The following is a 22,369-nucleotide window of genomic DNA, read 5'->3' on the forward strand; positions in this document are numbered from 1 at the left end:
TCATTCGATCTTCACCTAGCTATTGCCTACTAAACTGACTTACATGGTAGTCATGATGAGAATGAAATGTCAAAATCTCTATATCCTGTTCTGTATGCCAAGGAGAAGTAAACCTCAGATATGTCAGTCTACTAGTGCAACTGTGTTGAAAGAACATGGCTCTACAATAGCTCTTTGGTCATCAAGAGGTTTTTATTTACTTCTGGCTATTTTGAAGAGTTGGGTTATTCAACAAATATTTGTGGGGCATCTACTGTGTGCCCAGCAGTTACCAGACAGATAAAACTCTAACTTAGTGGAATCTGCATTTTAGTGGAAGGAGACATAAAATAAACACATAAGTTAATAAATTATATTAAATGTCAAATGTGATGAGTGCTATGGAAGGAAGAAAAGGAGAAGGAGCTCCATTTCTGGTAATGATGGAATAGTCTGTCCTGGACTATGAGATAATATAAATTTTACATAAAAACCAACTATTTGAAGATACTAGACAATGACCGAAAGCAGGCAGAAATTAGAGGAAATGCAAAATGTGAATGACAGTATGGTGTTTTATTATTATTCTTCTTTTAAATCTTTTTTTGAGAAAGAGGGAGAGAGAGCATGCACAAGTGAGGGAGAGGCAGAGGGAGAGGGAGGGAGAGAATCCCAAGCAGGCTCCATGCTGAGCATGGATCTCGATGCAGGGCTAGATCTCATGACCTTGAGATCATGATCTGAGCCAAAATCAAGAGTCAGACACTTAACTGACTGAGCCACCCAAACTTACAGTTTTAAAATAAGTCATAAGGATGTAAAGTACAGCATAGGAAATATAATCAATAATACTGTAGTAACTTTGTATGGTGACAGATAACTATACTTACCTCAGTGAGCATTTCATAATGTATATAAATGTTGAATCACTATGTTGTACACCTGAAACTACTATAATGTTGTATGTCAACCAGGCTTCATTTAAAACTAAATTAATTAGGGGCGCCTGGGTGGTGCAGTCGGTTAAGCGTCCGACTTCAGCCAGGTCACGATCTCGCGGTCCGGGAGTTCGAGCCCCGCGTCGGGCTCTGGGCTGACGGCTCAGAGCCTGGAGCCTGTTTCCGATTCTGTGTCTCCCTCTCTCTCTGACCCTCCCCCGTTCATGCTCTGTCTCTCTCTGTCCCAAAAATAAATAAACGTTGAAAAAAAAATTTTTAACTAAATTAATTAAAAATAAAATAAAACTGGGGCGCCTGGGTGGCGCAGTCGGTTAAGCGTCCGACTTCAGCCAGGTCACGATCTCGCGGTCCGTGAGTTCGAGCCCCGCGTCAGGCTCTGGGCTGATGGCTCAGAGCCTGGAGCCTGTTTCCGATTCTGTGTCTCCCTCTCTCTCTGCCCCTTCCCCGTTCATGCTCTGTCTCTCTCTGTCCCAAAAATAAATAAACGTTGAAAAAAAAAATTTAAAAATAAAATAAAACAACCACTAATCCATATGCATGCTTTCATTTCTCACTTGACTTCTTTAGCTTTTCTATCCTTGCCAACTCCAGTTGTATGGGACCAACCTCTTTCCTTTCTACTCAGCATAACACTTTTTAAAAATTTCTTTGCTCAAATATATTTCCTGAAAAATGTTTAGAAAGTTCCAACTAATATCAAAACTAACTAAATAAAGTTGCAATAGGAATACTGTTTTTTATAAATGGAAATAAAACTATCAAGGAGAATTAAAACAGTTTGCATACAATATGACCATTTCTTGTTTTGGTCTGAATGAACCAAGGGAAACAAAACAAGTGCATTAAATTCTAAAATTCAGGTTTCACTAATTAACATGGAAAAGATTTCCCACTATACTTCCAATATATCATTGTGGTGTTGCTCTTAGTACTATGTTGTATTCACCTCAGGAGTAATGACAAAGCAAGGCAGTTCACCATGACTGGCAAAATGGACATTTGGAAAATCAAGAGTCAAACTAGATAACTTACAAAGTCCCCTTCCAGTTCCGATATTCTATGTTAACAAGACTTGGAAATCCCTTAAAATCACAGAATGGAAAAGGTTATACTTGTGATGGTTTGTTTGAAAGGTGAGTCTCAGGAACCTCTGTGCAATCATAGAATGTGTAGTAAAATTCCATCTGGAGATTTAGCCTCCTGATTCGTATCTAATACACAGAAAAATTTTAAATGTCAGATTGGGCTTTTCCCCCATTACGAAATCTCCATTTACTAAATATTACCAGTCGAGGAGTAACAATTTATTACTTTGTAATACTTTCTGTGTGTATCCAAGATGCTCACTTTTCAAACTAAACAAGTTTATATGTCGTTGCACTCAAAAGCCACTGAGTAGATCATGCTGATAAGGCATGACAAAGAAAGAGGTGACCTACTGAGACAGCATATTAACTATGGCATAGGCCTATACAAATCTGCAAGCTTAAGTGTTTTAATGGAGGGTAAATTTAAATTATTTCTTTCTAGTGCTGCTGCTGGGATTGTACTTGATTAGATTGGCTAATGATTTAAAGTATGAAAATCCACCAATCTTTTGATCATTTGTTTCTTGACTAACAAAAGAAGTTCTTTTGAAAAAAATTTATTGATACATAATTCATATACCATATGATTCACTCATTTGAAGTATAGTAAAACCTTGGTTTCTGAGCATAATTCCTTCCAGAAACACGCTTGTAATCCAAAGCACTTGTATACCAAATCAAATTTCCAGAACCATTGGCTCAGTTGTGATCATGCCATCTCAGTTTTAATCATGTGACCACGCATTCGGCATCACTTATTATTCATGTTGCAAAACATCGTTCATTTATCAAGTTAAAATTTATTAGAAATATTTTCTTGTCTTGCAGAACACTTGCAGAACAAGTCAGTTGCAATTCAAGGTTTCACTTGTATACAATTCACAGGTTGTGCGACATTACTGCAATCCAATTTTAGTTCTGTCTTTCCTACTAGAAACTCCATGCTCAGCAGTCAATCCCCATTCCACTACCTTACCACGTGGCAAACTGAATTATACAAATATATAGTCTTTTGTGACTGACTTCTTTCACTCAATATAATGATTTCAAGGTTCATTAGTATTATAACATAAATGAGTACTTCATTCCTTTCTATTGCCAAATAATATTCCATTGTATGGATTATACCACATTTTATTTATCCATTCATTAGTTGATGGACATTTGGATTATTTCCACTTCTTGGATATTACACACAATGTTGCAATGAACATCTGTGTACAAATTTTAGATGGATGTATGTTTCATTACTCTTGGGTATACATCTAGGAGGGAAACTGTCATGAGCTACCATATGCAATAATAGTAACTCTCTGTTTAACTTTTTGAGGAACTGCTAGACTGTCTTCCAAGTAGCTATACCATTTTACATTCCCAACTACAATGTACAAGGCTTCCAATTTCTCGACAGCCTCACCGATACTTGTTATTTTATGTGTTTTTTATTATACTCATACTTTCAGATGTGAAATGGTACCTCAGTGCGGTTTTGATGTACATTTCCCAAATGACTAATGATGTTGAGCATCTTATTGTGTGCTCATTGGCCTAAAAGGAATTCATTTGTGTGACATATAGGCTTTACAAATTCAACATATATTTCCTTCAATAAAAAGTCACAACTTCTATCATCTTTACTCATTTTACACTTCTAGGCTTAAATCTAAGAGGTGTTACTGCATAGGAATTACAAACACCATAACTTGCAATAGAGATTGTTAGCTCAAATGTCTACAAGGACCAGGCAGGTGACCTAAATAAGTAAAATGGGCCAAGTCTATGAAAACACAACAGAGCAGGCAAAATGACAAATAGCAAATAGTGTAAGTCTCATGGTCCAAGATTCTATAGAAAGAAGTAAAGGCTGACAAACTGGAGAATGTAGGTCCCTTACAAAGGGAGTAGCCCAGTGCTCAGCCAGCTAATTGCTGCCACATGAAATAAATATCCAGGGCTAGGAGATTTAATTTTTCAAGGAAAATAAAAAATCTGGCATTTTGAAACACTGTTAAATAACTATTAAAAAGAATAAAATACAAAGAAGCTCAAACAAAAAACATTTTTGGGCTAGATTCCACCTGCAGACCACAAGTTTATAATACATTCACTTGGTCAGTCAATAGATTTTCATTGAGCATGTGTTATGTGCCAAATAATATTCTTCTTCCTAGGAACAGAACAGAATAGTGAACAAATTCACTGAGCTAAAGAAATTTATATATTCGTAGAGGAAACAAGCAATACCAAGTTAACAAATAGATATTTAATTTTAGGTAGAGAAAAGTGCCTTGAAGAAAATTTAATCAGGGCAGGGTGTTACCCCAACTCTTCCAAGCCCCTCTCTACTTTAGATATGGTGAAAGAAAAAGGTCTTTCTAATCAGGTAACATTTAAACAAAGACTTGAATGAAGTGAAGGGGTCAACAACCATGCTTCCTCTGAGGGAAGAGCCTTTTAGGCAGAAGAAAGAACAACCAAGGCCCTTAACTAAACACCAAAAGCTTTGAACGTTTGATGATTAATGATTAGGCAATTTGAAAGTTCAAATAACTATAAAGTTTTTATGTATTATGTTTTGAGTTTAAGTTTTAAAAATTCAATTCTTGTTTATTACTACAATATGGGAAAGAGGAAATAAATGTAAAACAATTCTAAAACAGCTAATCAAAAGTTTTAGATTCTGTATCATATCCAATTTCTTATTTGAAACAAAGAAGCAGAATTGATATTTATTGTTTTGTAGTTGTTACCTAATCATAAATGAGTAGCAAAATGATCCAAATATGTGCATCAAAAAAAGAAATAAAAGAATGGGACAGCATATACATTACACAGATGATTCCAGCACCTGCCATCAAAGATCTGACTTCCTAATTATAAATGACTCTCACAATATACATGGCAATAGAAATTAACTCTTCTATTTATTACTCCTCCTACGTTATGGATGAGAAGGCAAAGAGGTTAAGCAACTGATTTTTCTCAACAAATGATATTCCAAGAGATGCTAAAACTTCTCTTTTACCTTTCTACCTAGAAGAGGTTAAATTCTTCAATTTTTTGAAATGATGGTTTATAGCAGTTTACTTAGGAGACTTTGATATAAACCTCACCAGGAAATTCAAAACAGATCTCTCTCATTTATTGTATTGAGTTAACATCCTCCTCTACAATGGCAACTCAGGGGAAACAGGACTACAACAATGTATACTCAAAATTTTACATCATAAAAGAAACAATGAACTCAACATGTTAATTATATCCAATGTACTACAACAATCATTATATTTTCCAAAGATTAGAAGAAAGGGAGTATTAAAACAACTGGCTTTAGTCATAACAGATATGGAAAAACAGGGGAATACCAGCTATTTTGGTGGGAAGCACTGTTCTTAACATGGAACCACAATAAAAAATCCATCTCTGCATCTAATGGACAAATTTCTTTGCATACCTTCTTTACCCCATGAGATATAAATAAGTGTGAAATAAAAAGAACACTAAAATGATTGCCTTACTGTAGCCAAAGAAAAACGAATTTGTATGTCTAGAAAATGTCACTGCAATCTAACAACTAATAGTCTTAGAAAGCTTACACTCCCTTAATAACAAGTTATATTTTAGGAGATGTTTTTCACTTAGTAATTATAGCTAGAACTACTATACTATGCTACTCTGTTTTTAAATACTTACAATCTTATCTGAGTTTTCTGATTCCAGAAAGATGAAAAAAACCCCAACAAACCCTGTCTGCCAGAAGTTTCTAAAAGGCTGTGTAAAATACAACAAAAATACCTTTGCATGGTTGAACTTGAAAGAGAGAAAGAAAGAAAGAAAGAGAAAAAGAAAAAGTATCCCAGTGCCAGAGATAAAGCCAAATCTGAAAATCAGAATGGTAAGGATAAAAATTGATGCTAATGTTGTCTAGGAGACAAGAAAAGGAATGGAGTGGGTATTAGCAAACAGGAGCCTGGTTTCTGATACCACCATGGAACCTGGAGATATAGCAAACCTTCCAAATGAAGGGAGAAATTGGAAGTGAATTCCCAAATAAAAGAGGAACCTTTACAGATGGGAACACTGATGTCAAAACACAATACACCGCCCTTTCTATCTCTACCAGGGATCTAAGTAGGAGGATCCCTGAACAAAAAGAAACTCCAGGTTTGTGTTTTAAATGTGTTTTAAAATGTTCCACTGAGAAATTACATAAAAACTAGTTCTGATCCAGAGGCGCCTGGCAGGCTCTGTCAGTAGAGCATGTAACTCTTGATCTCAGGGTCATGAGTTCAAGCCCTATGTTGGGAGCAGAGCTTACTTTAAAACACGCACACACGCGCACACACACACACACACACACACACACACACACACACACACACCTGGTTCTGATCCAGTAACATCTCTTGGACACTTGGCAGAAGCAAATACCAAACCTCTCCAGAGAGATAATACCGATAATCTAGGCAACAAAGGGACACTCATAGAAAGAGCAAGTCCTTCTAAAACCGAACTCACCAATTTAAAATTAAAAAACACAAGAGTAAACAATCTACCATGTGGGAGTCTTCTGACACACCGAAGGATTAATGCCCAAAGAGTTCAGGCAAAAGGAAAAATGGAGAAACCTAAGAGACAATATAAAATATGTAAAAATAATTAAAATGTACAAAAAGAATCAAAACTGTAAGAAAAGAAAGAGACCATGAAAAAAATGAAGAAAACAATTTGAAAGAGAAGTTCTAAAATTAACATCCTAAAATAACTAACTGAAACTAAACGGATGGGAGAAAATCCAAATGTCCATCAGTTGGTGAATGAACAAACTCTGATGTATTAACACACTTAAATACACTCAGCAATGAAAAATAACTGATACATGCAACAAAAACTCAAAAACACTATATTTCAAACTAAATCTAATATATTGTAAAAACAAATACACAGCATGATTTTAAGTGAAAGACAAACAAAAACATTACAGATTATATGATTCTATTTATACGCAACTATTAGTAAAGACAAAACTACAGAGACAGACAGCAGCTCAGTGGTTGCTGGGGTTATAGGAGTAGGAGTAGGGACTGACCTCCAAAGGGCATGATGAAAGTTTTTGGTGAAAGAAGTATTCTAAAGCTGAATCATGGTGGTAGCCACACAAGTATATAAATTTACTCAAAATCATTGAACTGTTCACTTAAAATGGTGAATTCTGTGGTCTGTAAATTATTGAAACAATAGGGGAAAAGCCCAGAAATAAATGGGTAGAGAGAAGAACAGACACATATGGGGTAAGAAGTAGTGAATTAGAAGATAGATCTAAAAATGTTACCCAGAATGCAATTCAGAAATATAACAAGATGAAATAATATGAAAGAAAGAGTAGGAGCATCTCAATGTCTCAGTCAGTTCAGTGTATGACTTCAGCTCAGGTCATGATCTTGAGGTTCGTGAGTTCGAGCTCCCACATTGGGCTCACTGCTGGAAGCCTGTCAGCTCAGAGCCTGCTTTGGATCCCCTGTTCCCCTCTCTCTGCCCCTCCCTGACTTGTGCTCTGCCCAAAATAAATATTAAAGGAAAGAAAGAAAGAAAGAAAGAAAGAAAGAAAGAAAGAAAGAAAGAGTAAGAGACATAGAGGAGAGTGAAAGGGTCTCACAAATGTCTAATGGGAATTTCAGGAGAGGCAATATTTGAAGATATAAGGGCTGAGAATTATTCAGAAGTGATTCAAGATATGAAACATCAGATTCAGGAAGCTCAGTGAATCCCAAGCAGGAAAAAGAAATACATTCATAATACATATCATAGTGAAACAGAAGTGAAAACAATTTTAAAGAGCAACCAGGAGGATGGAGATGATATACAGAACAAAAATTGAACTGATAGGGCACCTGGCTGGCTCAGTTGGAGGAGTGTGCGACTCTTCATCTTGGGGTCGTGAATTTGAGCCCTATATTAAGTGTAGGGATTACTTAAATAAAAAACTTAAAAAAAAAAATTGGACCAAAGCAATCTTCTCAATAGTAACTAAAATAGAGACCAGAAGATATTGCAATACTATCATCAAAGTGTTGAGGAAAGACATTAAATTCCATGTAATTAAACTATCATTCAAATAGACATTTACAGACAAAGAATAAAATAGTTTACCACTCTCATCCTGTCACTGAAAGGATGGTATTCAGGAAGATGGCCAACAGGAAGTTTGGGGTTCGGTGAGAATGTGAGGGCTAGAGCTATATATATCTTTGAGTCATTGGCACACAGGTGCTAGAGAAAACCAGAGTGGGTAAAATGGCCAGAAAGAATGGGTAGTGTAGCAAAAGCAGAAGCAGAAGTTCAGAAACAACAAAAACTCAGGGGATAGAGGACATATTTTATTATTGTTTATTTATTATTGAGGACAAATTCAGTTGCATTTATGAAGAAAGAGACCTGGCAAAAATAAAAGAAATGCAAGAAAAAACGAATTGCAACTGCAGAATTTAAATCTCCATGAAAAGCCATAAAGATTAGATTAGTAATTTACCAGAACATGGATTTGGTGAACCAACTTTGAGAAATTCTACAAGAATGCAGAGGAAAAGAACTAAAAGAAAATGTTAAGAGAAAAAAACATTATAGATACAAAGGACAGAGAACAGAGACAACTTAAGCCTCACAACAATGAGGAATAAATCAGACAAAAAGATGAGAACTGGGGTGCCTGGGTGGCTCAGTCCGTTAAGTGTCCAACTTCGGCTTAGGTCATGATCTCACAGTTCATGGGTTCGAGCCCCATGTTGGGCTCTGTGTTAACAGCTCAGAACCTAGAGCCTGCTTCAGATTCTGTGTCTCCCTCTCTCTCTCTCTGCCCTTACCCTGCTCATGCTCTGCCTCTCTCTGTCTCTCAAAAACAAATAAATGTTAAAAAACTTTTTTAAAAAGAACAAAAGATGAGAACTAATCATTAAAAAAAAATCTTTCCTAATATTAAACAAAAAATCTAAGTCTTTAAGGATTCATGAAATTCAGGGAAACTTAATGAAAAAATTCACCTAGTCCTCTTCTCACAAAATTTTTAATTTTGAGGTTGAAGAAAAAATCCTATATACATCCAAGTCAAATAAGAGTTACAGAAAGACTTTCATAGGGTTTTCTATGTGACAAGCAGATCACAAAATAGAGAAAAACAAGAATTCTAAGCGCTTTTCATATATTAACTTTCTCCTTCCTAAAAAGTGGTTAGGAACTTAACAGATTAGGAAAGTGAAAGCACAGAGAAGTTAAGCCAGTCACATAACTAGTAAGTGGTGGACTTGGGATTTAAAACCTAGAAGTCCATGCTCTCATATGTTCTACAACAGCTCAGAGAAACCAAAATCAAGCTGGCAACCACAAAAGCCAGAAGACAACCAAATGACTATGTTTGAAGATGGTGGAGTAGTCCTCAGAAGGGCCTGAACCCCACAGCACCTGCTTCGGAATAATTTTTCCTTCTTCCTGGACAGTACATACTAATAAATTGTGGCCTATGCTCTTTTTTTCCATTTTATTGAGAAATAAATGACATACATCACTGTATAAGTTTTAGGTGTACAGTATGAAGATTCACTTTACATATATTGTAAAATGTTGTCACAATAGATTTAATTAACATCATTTCATATAGGTACAATAAGAGGAAAAAAAATTTTCTCCTTGTGATGAGATCTCTAAAGAGCTACTTTCCAAACAACTTTCCTAGATATCCTACAGCAGTGTTAGCTACAGTCATCATGCTGTATATTACATACCGAGTACTTATTTATCTTATAACAGGAAGTTTGTATCTTTTGACCATCTTCCCCTAATTCTCCTCGCGACCTCCTGCCTCTGGTAACCACAAGTCTGATCTCTTTTTGTTTGAGTTCGGTGGGGGTTTTGCTTTTTTTTTTTTTTTTTTAAATTAGATTCCACATATAAGTGAGATCATAACAGTGTCTTTGTCTGACATTTCATTTAACATAATGCCTTCAAGGTCCATCCATATTGTCATAAATGGTAAAATTTCCTTGTTTTTTTATGACTAAATAATATTCCTGCCGTGTGTGTGTGTGTGTGTGTGTGTGTGTGTGTGTGTAACTTCTTTATCCATTCATCCATCGATGGACAGTTAGGTCATTTCCCTGTCTTTGCTATTGTAAATAATGCTAAGAAGATGGCAGTGTAGACATCTCTTTGAGTTAGTATTTTCATTTCCTTTGGATATGTTCCCAGAACTAGAATTTTTAGTTTTTTGAAGAACTTCCATATTTCATACTGTTTCCCATAGTGGCTGTACCAAAATTACAATCCCACCAACAGTACATAAGGATTTCCTTTTTTCCATATCCACACCAGTATTTATCTCTTGTCTTCAGGACAACGGTCATTCTTTTTGTTTGTTTTAGAGAGAGAGAGTACATGTGCAAGGTAGGCAGAGGGAGAGAGACAGAATCTTAAGCAGGCTCCACACTGAGCACAGACCTCAATCCGGGGCCTGATCCCAAGACACTGGGATCATGACCTGAGCCGAAATCAAGAGTCAGATGCTTAACCAACTGAGCCACCCAGGCTCCCTGAAGATGGCTATTCTAACAGGTTGTAATGTGATATCTCATTGTGGTTTTAATTTGCATTTCCCTAATAACTAGTAACGTTGAGAATCTTTTCATGTACCTATTGACCATTCATATAACTTCTTTTTTTTTAATGTTTATTTATTTTTGAGAGAGAGAGACAGACAGACAGCACGAGTGGGGGAGGGGCAGAGAGAGGGAGACATAGAATCAGACTCCAAGCTCTGAGCTGTCAGCACAGAGCCAGATGTGAGGCTCGAATTCACTAACTGTAAGATCATGACACGAGCTGAAGTTGGATGCTTAACTGACTGAGCTACCCAGGCGCTCCCATTCATATAACTTCTTTGGACAAATGTCTATTCAGGTCCTTTGTCCACTTTTCAGACAATGATGAAAGAAATCTAAGAAGATACAAATAAATGGAAAAGTATCCTATGTTGATGAATTGGAAGAATTAATACTGTTAAAATGCCAATACTATCAAAAAGCCATCTATAGATTCAATGCAATCCCTATCAAGATTCCAACAGCATTTTTAAAATAGAAATAGAAAAAATACTCCTAAAATTTATATGGAAACACGAAGACCCCAAGTAGCCAAAGAAATACTGAAAAAGAACAAAGAACAAGGCATCATACTTCCTGATTTCAAGCTACACTATAAGACTATAATAATTAAGACAGTATGATATCAGCCTAAGAACAAATACACCCGTGAAACAGAATGGAGAGCCTAGAAATAAGTCCAAGCATATACAGTCAACTAAAATTTAACAAGGGAGCCAAGAATATTCAATGGAGAAAAGATAGTCTCTTCAATAAGTGGTGCTGGGAAAACTGGATATTCATTTAAAACAATGAAACTTCACCCCTATCTTACACCACTAACAAAAATCAACACAAACTGGATTAAAGACTTAGATGTAAAACCTGAAACCATGAAACTTCTAGAAGAAAACAGGGGGAAAAAAGCTCCTTCACATGGGTCTTAGTAATAATTTTTTGGAAATCATACCTAAAGCAAAGCAATAAAATAAAAAGTAGGACTACATCAAGCTAAAAGCCTTCTGCAATAGTTTGAAAAAATATTTCCAGCCCAAAAAATGATAGGGAATATGAAAAATATATAAAGAACTCAAACTCAATAGCAAAAAACCCCAAATAGTCCAATTTAAAAAGCGGCCTATGTACTTTTCTTTTTTTTTTCTTCAAGTTTTTATTTTGGGGTGCCTGGGCAGCCCAGATGGTTCGGTGTGTGACTTCTACTCAGATCATGATCTCACGGTTCTCAGTTCGAGTCCCACATCGGGCTTGCTGCTGTGAGTACACAGCCTGCTTAGGATCCTCTGTCCCTCTCTCTCTGCCCTTCCTCCACTGGCACTCTCTCTCTCTCTCTCTCTCAAAAGTAAATAAACAGAACAAAAAAAGCTGTTTAGTTTTAAATAAATAAATAAATAAAAGCTTTTACTTTAACCACTCAGTGCTCATCAGGACAACTGTACTCCTTAATCCCCATCACCTATTTTACCCATCACCCCCTCACTTCCCCTCTGGTAACCATCACTTTGTTCTCTACAGTTAAGAGTTTGTTTCTTGGTTTACCTCTCTATCTCTTTTTTCCCCCTTTGCTCATTTGTTTTGTTTCTTAAATTCCACATAAGAGAGAAATCATATGGTATTTGTCTTTCTCTTATTTTGCTTAGTATTACACTCCCTAGTTCTATCCATGCTGTTGCAAACGGCAAGATTTCATTCTTTTTTATGGCTGAGTAATATTCCATCACACACACACACACACACACACACACACACACACACACACACACAGCCCACAACTTTATCCATTCATCTATCAGGCTACTTTTTATTTAATTTTTCTTTTTAAATGTATTTTCTTATAAGATTTTGTTTAAATTCAAGTTAGTTAACATATAGTGTAGTATTGGTTTCAGGAGTAGAATGTAGTGACTCATCACTTACATATAACACCCAGTGCTCATCACAAGTGGTCTCTTTAATGCCCATCACCCATTTAGCCCATTCCCCCCCCGCCGACCTCCCTTCCAGCAACCCTCAGTTTGTTCTCTATAGTTAAGAGTCTCTTATGGTTTGCCTTCCTCTCTGTTTTTATCTTATTTTATTTTTCTTTCTCTTCCCTTATGTTCATCTGTTTTGTTTCTTAAATTCCACATGAGTGAAATCATATGGTACTTGTCTTTCTCTGACTATCTTATTTTGCTTAGCAAAATATACTCTGGGTTCTATCCATGTTGTTGCAAAGGCAAGATTTCATTCTTTCTGATTACTGAGTAATATATATCTCACATCTTCTTTATTTGCTCATCAGCCAATGGACATTTGGGCTTTTTCCATAATTTGGCTATTGTTAATAGTACTGCTATAAACATTGGGGTGCATGCGCCTCCTCAAATCAGTATTTTTGTATCTTTTGGATAAATACCTACCAGTGCAATTGTTGGGTCATAGGGTAATTCTACCTTTAACTTTCTGAGGAAACTTCACAATGTTTGCCAAGATTGGCTGCACCAGTTTGCATTCCCACCAATAGGTTGAGAGGGTTCCCCTTTCCCCATATCCTCAACAACTGGGCTACTACCCTATCAGGACTGTTGTAAATAATGCTGCAATAAACATAGGGGTGCATGTATCCCTTTGAGTTAGTGCTTTTCTATTCTTTGGGTAAATACCCAGCAGTGCCATTGCTGGATTGTAGGGCAGTTCTATTTTCCAGACTGGCTGCAACAGTTTGCATTCAAAGTGGCCTAAGTTCTTATACAAGGCACGCCAATCAAGACTACTATGTTCTCCTATAAAGTACTTGCAAACAATGGGAGAGAAACGCAAATGTCTTTTCTGAGTTCTTTTGTTGAGAAATTCTACTTGCTTTGAAGTGGTCTTCCTTATTTATTTAGGATGAGATATCCCCCCTTCTCCTGCTCCCCCCCCTCCAAAAAAAAAATGACTACTATAGACTAATGGGATTTCACCTGAATAGAATTCTAATAAGGTATTTTTCAACTGCGGGTCACAGCTCAGTACTGGGTTACGAAATTAGTTTAATAGGTTGCAACCAGCATTTGTGGGGGGAAAGTATACAATTAGAGTACAACACATGTACCAAGAAGACATAATTTTTTGTACGTAAATTTTTTTCACTTGTAACATTGGTTGTTACATAAAATACAGTTTGTGCTTGAATTGTAGCCAAAAAAATTAAAGGTAATGAGACTCTGTCATACATACAAAACACGATTTTGTCCAAGGGAACATTATTAATACATTTTATCATAAGCCTATAATATTTGTCCCTTGAAAGTTTATTAAAATAAGGGTCAGAACTCTAAGGATTAATTCTACTATATTAAGATATATTATAAAACTACAATAATCAAAACAGTATGGTCAGGTACACAGATTAATGAATTAGAATAGAAAGTCCAAGACACAGACCCAAATATATATGGGAATTTGATATATGTTAAAAGTGGGATACCAACCTACTAGAGGAAAAGATAGGTTGTTATATAAATGGTGTTGACACAACTAGGCAATTAGCTGGGGCAAAAAAAGTCAAGTTGGAACTATACTACATCTACACCATAAAAAACTCCAAATGCATCAAAAATGTGAGGGAAAACAAAAGCAGTGGGGGACAAAAGGAGGGTTTTTTTTGGTTTGTTGCTTTGTTCATTTTTAAATAATCTTGTAATGGAAAGGTCTTCCTAAAAATATAAAGCCCAAAAGCCATAGAGAAAAGTTTGACAAATTTTACTATTTAAAATTTTGCATGGGAAGAAACAACGTAAGAGAAGGAAAGAAAGAAAGAAAGAAAGAAAGAAAGAAAGAAAGAAAGAAAGAAAGAAAGAGAAAGAAAGAAAGAAAGAAAGAAAGAAAGAAAGAAAGAAAGAAAGAAAGAAAGAAAGAAACAAGAAAGTCTCAAAAAATTCAAATCATAATTTTTCAGATAAAAAGCTCCTAAAAATCAATAAAACTCTCAGTAACTCAAAAATTAGCAAGACAGAAGCAAGCAGTTTGCAGAAAAGAAATACAAGTGGTTTTTAAACCTATGAAAAAATGCTTAACTTATTCATTAAGAAAAATGTAGGAGCACGTAGGTGGCTCAGTTGGTTAAGCGTCCGACTTCGGCTCAGGTCATGATCTCGCGGTTCGTGCGTTCAAGCCCTGCATCGGGCTCTGTGCTGACTGCTCAGAGCCTGGAGCCTGCTTCAGATTCTGTGTCTCCCTCTGTCTCTGTGCCCCTCCCCTGCTTATGCTCTGTTTCTCAAAAATAAACATTAAAGAAATTAAAAAAAAAAAGAAAAATGTAAATTAATCCTATACTGAGATTCCCTTTTTTACTTCAGATAGGCAAAAATCAAAATGTCTGATGACACACTGGAACACAAAAGTGTGGAGAAACAAAAATTCTCATACTTTGCTGATCAGTGTATGTATGTGTGTATATATATATATATATATATATATATATATATATATATATACATACATACTGATAAATTTCCATGGAGGCCAATCAAAATTGATTTTTTCCATTGCCCTAGCAATTCAACTTGCAGTAATCTATGTTACCGGTATCTTGGAATATGTGAGAAATTGCAAATGTGTAAGGGGATTCACTGTGGCATTTTTACAATAGTAAGATTTAATTTAGACAACCTAAATATCCTTTAATAAGTAAATTATGGTCATTCTGTTAGCTAGGATACAAAGGGAAGTTCCTCAAATAAGAGGGCTGAAAGCTATCAAACAGAAAGGAGAAGGAGAAGGAACAAAAGTAGGGAAGGAATGTATTTTGTTTTGCAGAATCAACAGTCCCAGCCAAAGAGACACTAATTAGGTGTTTCACTTGATAGCCCTTGCTAGTTGTGTCTTGCCTGACAGCCCTTTTACATGAGCCAGTTTGAGCTGGATTCGAGTTAAGGAGCTGTGCAGGAGCCCCCGGGAGCTGACGTGAAGTTACCTTTAGCTTCTTATAATACTAACATCTCTTGCTATCAGCAGAGTTTTCTGCCATTGTTTGAACATACAATGTACGCACTAGCATGTTGCCATGCTAGGCATGTGCAACTGAACAAAAGCTGTCTGCAAGCTCTCTGCCCCACCCCCTAACACACTGAATAAAAACTTTCTGTACTAATCCCAGAGACAGGCAGGCTTTGGGAGCTATCTCCTTGTCTCCTTACTTGTAACAAGTAATGAAAGTTCTTTTTCTTTGCTTTCAATATTTACCTTGGATTGTGTTTAATTTGATGCCCTCCAAGTGGTAAACCCCTTGAGTTCCATTACAATCCTATACAATGCAAAACTATACAGCTAGAAAAAGAAGAGAGGAAGAAAAGGAAGAGGAGTGGGGGGAAGAAGATAATCTATCTTTTGCTTTGAAACACAAATGATAGCGTACTATTAATTGCAAAAAGGACTGGAAATTTCCCTAAAAAAATTCTCAACTATCTAGAATTCAGAGTTGAAGACAAGTGTTCTCTAGCAGGTAAGTGTATTTTCACATAGATTTTTCTACTAAATATCCCAGACAGAATGGTACATACTCACAAGCTTAAAGTCATTTTTCTTTTTAAAAATTTTTAAAATTTGTATTTATTTGTTTTTGAGAGACATACAGAGAGAGCAAGCACAGGAGGGGCAGAGAGAGAGAGAGAGAGAGAGAGAGAGAGAGAGAGAATCCCACCCAAGCAGGCTCCTCACTGACAGCATGGAGACCAATGCAGGGCTCAAAACCACGAACCATGACATCATAACCTGAGCTGAAACTAAGAGTTAGACTCCCAATTGACTGAGCCACCCAGGCACCCCTTAAAGTTATTTCTTAAATCTTGCATGGGCTTTGGGGAAACAGATCTGATTCGGGTAAAAATAGTTTAAAAATTAAACTCCTAAGGGTGCCTGGGTGGCAAACCCAGTTAAGCATGCAACTCATGATTTCGGCTCAGGTCATGATCCCAGGGCAGAGGATAGAGCCCTATGACGGGCTCTGTGCTGAGCATGGAGCCTGCTTAAGATTCTCTTTCTCTTTCCCTCTGCCCCTCTCCCTCTCTCTCTAAAATAAAATAAACAAATAAATAAATTAAACTTCTAGGTAGAATAAAAAGCTGTATTCTTTATAATCCCACTCTCCTTTCTGTTCATATCATACCCTGACTGAGTTATAAAGACCAGCTAAAGGGAGCCTGGGGTGCTAAGTTGGTTAAGGGTCTGACTTCGGCTAAGGTCATGATCTCACAGTTCATGAGCTTGAGCCTCATGTTGCGCTCTGTGCTGACAGCTCAGAGCCTGGAACCTGCTCCAGATTCTGTGTCTCCTTCTCTCTGCCTCTCCCCCATTCGCTCTCTCTCTCTCTCTCTCTCAAAAATAAACATTAAAAAAAATTTTTTTAAGACCAGCTAACAGAAAGACAAAAAGGCAACACATTAAAAATAATTTTTAAAAATTTATTTTAATGTTTATTTTTGAGAGAGTGCACGCACGCAAGCAGGGGAGGGGCAGAGAGAGAGAGAGGGAGAGAGAGAATCCGAAGCAGGCTCTACACTGTCAGCACAAAGCCCAATGTGGGGCTCAAACCCATAAACCATGAGATCATGAACTGAGCCGAAGTCAGACACTCAACCAACTAAGCCACCCAGGCGCCCCAAAAAGGCAATCCATTTTTTTTTTTTTTTTCAACGTTTATTTATTTTTTTGGGACAGAGAGAGACAGAGCATGAACGGGCGAGGGGCAGAGAGAGAGGGAGACACAGAATCGGAAACAGGCTCCAGGCTCTGAGCCATCAGCCCAGAGCCCGACGCGGGGCTCGAACTCATGGACTGTGAGATCGTGACCTGGTTGAAGTCGGACGCTTAACCGACTGCGCCACCCAGGCGCCCCAAGGCAATCCATTTTTAATTGCAGACTCTTGCTCCCAAATTAGAAAGGAAAAAATCAGACGAGGAAACACGACAAACCTGGCTCCCAGAAATGCTGTTAAATCACTTTTTTTTTTTTTTTAAATTCTGCTTTTAGTTAAAGGAGTTCATCCATGCTTACACATCCTGGAAATCCCCTCTACTTCACAACCAACCAGGAACCAGCTCTAGAGCACCAACACTGTACCTAACTAACTTCCCTCCTTCCTGGGAAGCAAACAGAAAATTTAAGTCCCTTCAATGGATGATCCCAAAACAAAACAAAATTTAAAATATTGCACAGCTAAAGCTCATTGAAGAACTTTTCCAAGAAAAAAAAATCAGAAAATAAACACTTTTCAAACAAGGAAAAGTCTTAAAGAAAAATTTAGCACTATATATAGACAGAACTTGAAGCCCTTAAAAAGAATTCCCAGAGAAAAGCAATTACAGAGGGCTGCCCAAGGCTCTTTTTAAGAATCATTACAGATTTTTCATTGTCTACCCTAAAAAATGATCAAATTCAAAATGTTTCCTTTAACAATAACCTTGGACACTGTACTATTATTATTATCCCTCCCAGGAACAAGTACAAACCGTCAGAGGAGCTGTGGGGGTACCAAAGGAGCCGATCTGGGTTTGCATCTTCTCTGCTGGGCCACCCATTAGCTTATATGACTTTGGTCAAGTCACTGGACTTTTCTGGACCTCAAGATTCCTCTGGTATAAAGTAGAGCTACGTACCTACTTTAAAGAGCTATTGTAAGGACTCAATAAAATTAAGTGATTTGACTACAAAAAGTCTACACTACACAAGCCTCTAACATGTGCATTAGGTAAGTAGAAATAGTAGCACAAGTTTTACCAATAGTTTGTCACCAGATATAACTCTTTGGTTTTAAAAAAGGATACCAGGAAAATAACTATCCCTGCTCCTGTCTTAACATCGTGGTAAAATAGATGGATCCCTATAAGTATCAATAACCTGCCTCCAGATGTGTGAGGAAAGCATGTCTACACTTCATTTTTTTTCCCCCAGGTGTTCTGATTCAGGGGCCAAAGAAACTGTTCAGCCCACCCCCTTCAGAAGGGCTTTGGTCTAAGACGAGATCCACTGCCCTTGCCGTACACAAGTAAAGATAATTTATAAACCAAATGTTCTCCCCTGGGATTGCCTGTCGTGCATCCTTGAAAACTACTTTATGCTTTACAATTGAATATATCTTCTGATTCTGTCCTCCAAACAACCCTCTTAGAAAAATGAGTATACAGGAAAAAAAAAAAAAAACCGTAATGACTACGTAAAAGATACAGAACCTCTATTTCTGACTCCTACTTAACTCATTACCTTATTGAGCTGAATAAGCTATTTCTTTTATTTATAAAGCAGAAACAACATTGTATCTGCAAAAGCCATCAAAGTTTAAAGTCTTCTCATTAGCAGTAAAGCTGAATGAATCTACTATCATCTACACTCATTTTTATTGCTAATTAAAAAAGAAAACGGTTTGGGCTGTCTTTTTGTCCTCTTTCAGTGAAAAAAAAAATCAAGAATAGAAAAGGGAGAAGAGAGAAGGGAAAATTTAAAATTCCTGGGATTTCTAGTGCCTGAGTAAACAATACAAAATCTGACTAAGGTAAAAGAAGCAGACAGTAAATCCCTGTGCATCACAGTAGTAAAAAGTAGCCCACTGGGGGCGCCTGGGTGGCGCAGTCGATTAAGCGTCTGACTTCAGCCAGGTCACGATCTCGCGGTCCGTGAGTTCGAGCCCCGCGTCGGGCTCTGGGCTGATGGCTCAGAGCCTGGAGCCTGTTTCCGATTCTGTGTCTCCCTCTCTCTCTGCCCCTCCCCCGTTCATGCTCTGTCTCTCTCTGTCCCAAAAATAAAGAAACGTTGAAAAAAAAAAAATTAAAAAAAAAAGTAGCCCACTGAAGCTGTCTACATGGAAGGCAGAAAGGAACTGGGAAGTGATTTTCACTCTGAAAGAAATCCAAAAGATGAAAGACTGAAACAGTAAATGGGAGAGGCAAGAATACACAGGCAGACATCTTGGGGATATCCCGGGAATACTCATAAGCTCAAATGACGTGTCTCGCACATCTCATCAGTGGTTTTCCCTCCCATGTCCAACCTAAACAAATATTGAGTCGCTTAAGAACAACGTACAACTGGAAGATGAGTCACTCCACCAGTAAGCAACGAGATTAAGGGGAAATTTTAGTTTCCTGTGAACTCTGACACAGTTTGCTTGGCACAGTTTGCATCTGTTTGCATTATCCCTGTTAGCAATTACTGCTAATCCATGTTTGCACATCTTTTCTGCTACCATTAATTAAGCAAGTAATAGCAAGGTAAGTGTTAAGCACTCTTCCACCCTCAAAAAACATGCATCAAACTAATAAGGAAGTAGAATTACTAACAAGTGTAAATAGCATGTGTAATTGAATCCAAAGACTTGGGTTTGAATCCTGGATTCATGACTTAAACAGTGTGGCTTTGGCAAGCTACTGAACTTCTTTAAGCCTCAATTTCCTCATCTGTAAAGTATATAAAATACTTCTTCCCTCAAAATCATTGTAAAGATTAAACAATATATTAAGTATATGGTAGCTATTACATAAGAAATAGAAACATTGAAAAAAAAAAGAAATATAAACATTGGAGTGATAATACAGAAGTAACAATAGTTACTGCATGCCTACTGGATTCCAAGCATTGTGGAGAATACAAAGAAGGGCATCTTGCCCTTCCAAGAGTTTACAATGTGAGTGAAGAGATAACAGATACTGATGTGAAAAACCAAGCACTAGAATGAGAACACACAGTACAGGGTCAACGACAAGTGTGTGGCAGGGTTCAGAAATGCTACAAGTTCAAAAGAAGAAAAGATAAATGCAGACTAGAGAGGTCAGGAAAAGTCTGAAAAGGGTTTGGAGACAAGTGTAGATTTTAGAGGAGGAGAAAAAGCAGAGGAAAAAAGCAGCAAAGGAGGCCAGAGCCAGTGAGTCAGCTCTGGCTGCAGCAGGTGTTTGTAGAGGAGAATAAGAGATGAGGCTAAAAAAGTGGGTCGTGACCAGAAAAGGAGCTACTTTTAGGGTAGGAATGGGAAACTGCAAAAGGTTTTTGGGTAAGGGAATAATACAACTAAATCAGTGTTTTGATAAAACTGATCTAGCAATAGTGTGAAAGAGAGATGCAAGGAGGAGAGTGCAGACACATGAAAACCAGTTGGGAAGTAAAATGGGAGTTGAGGTTGAGGAAAGAAGTAGTGAAGGGATGGAAATAGTGGAAATGGACAAGCGGAGGCAGATGAGAGCAATACTGCACAACAGGATTCATGACTGATTAGCCACAAAGGTTAAGGATACGAGAGGAGTCAAAAGCAGTTTTACTCTCTTCAGTCTCAGTGGCAAAGAGGAAAGTTACAAAAAGAAACTCAATGGTGTGTGATCAGAAGCTAGAAGATAGAAGAGAAGAAGCGTTTATGAAGAATTTGATTTGTGACACGCTGAATTTGAGTTCATAATGGCATATTACATATAAATGTCACAAAGGCAGTTGATTACATTGATCTGGCATTCAAGAGAATAGTCAGAATTAAAGAAAACACTTTGGGAGTCACTTAGACAAAACAGCATTAAAGCTGAGGGAAAAAAAATCCCATCAGGGACACTATAAAGGCTCTGGGTCTTCTTCCAGGAGAAAAATCCATTCCATTGCAGGGAAATGTGGTTTCTCCTCTGGTGAGGAGGGGCTATGGAGTCCAGGAGAGCCCAATACTCATAAAAGTCCTCTTAAAGGAGGCATCCAGATTGTCTCTGTAAACAGTGGTCAGCCTAGGTATAAAAGATCTGTGATGCAATATGAATTAACATAGGAAGATCCTACCTTGGATGGCCATTGTCACTGGCTGCTCAGCCCCATTAGGGACTCCAGGGACCTAGGGAAAGTTTGCTGAAATACACTGCACTTGTTTCTTCTATATTTGGCCATTTTCTTTCTTTCCTTTCTTTCTTTCTCTTTTTAAAAATTTTTTTTAAAGTTTATTTATTTTTGAGACAGAGAGAGACACAGCATGAACAGGGGAGGGGCAGAGAGAGAGGGAGACACAGAATCGGAAGCAGGATCCAGGCTCTGAGCCATCAGCCCAGAGCCTGACGCAGGGCTCGAACTCGCAGACCGCGAGATCGTGACCTGAGCTGAAGTCGGACGCTCAACCGACTGAGCCACCCAGGCGCCCCAGTCTTTCTTTCTCTTTTTAATGTTTATTTTTGAGAGAAAGAGAGAGACACAGCTCAAGCAGGAGAGGGGCAGAGAGAGGAAGACACAGAATCTGAAGCAGGCTCAGGCTCTGAGCTGTCAGCACAGAGCCTGATGCAGGGCTCGAACCTACAGACCACGAGATCATGACCTGAGCTGAGGGCTCGAACCTACAGACCATGAGATCATGACCCGAGCTGGAGTCGGACGTTTAACCGATTGAGCCACCCAGGCGCCCCTATATTTGGCCATTGTCTGATAAAGTTTGGTGTCCGTAGCTATATAAACAGGGAATTTAATCTAATTTTACTCTGGATATAAGTGTGGTGTCTACCTACTAATCCAAAACCCACTTGAAACACTGCACACATATTTACACATAATTTTACTAAAGTTTCTGGGGTCTCAGAATCCCATGGAACAAGACCTAAGAACCACCAGAGTTAATTACAAAACAAGGGGAGGAAGAGTTATGTTCCTTTTCCCTCCTCCCCAAATCTACTATTATTCCTTTGCTTTATAAGGTTATTCTACTTTAAAAGTTTTATTCTAACACAATAA

At 37.5% G+C, this 22,369-nt stretch overlaps 1 protein-coding gene across 5 annotated transcripts in view; it reads right to left on the bottom strand.

Moving 5' to 3' along the window:
- PRORP (protein only RNase P catalytic subunit) overlaps positions 1-22,369 on the bottom strand; it is a 137,812-nt gene that overhangs the window by 86,870 nt on the left and 28,573 nt on the right. The gene's annotated exons all lie outside the window — the stretch shown is intronic.

This window comes from Puma concolor, chromosome B3, assembly GCF_028749965.1.
Source record: "Puma concolor isolate L17-30 chromosome B3, mPumCon1.1.hap2, whole genome shotgun sequence".
NCBI classification, from domain to species: domain Eukaryota; kingdom Metazoa; phylum Chordata; class Mammalia; order Carnivora; family Felidae; genus Puma; species Puma concolor.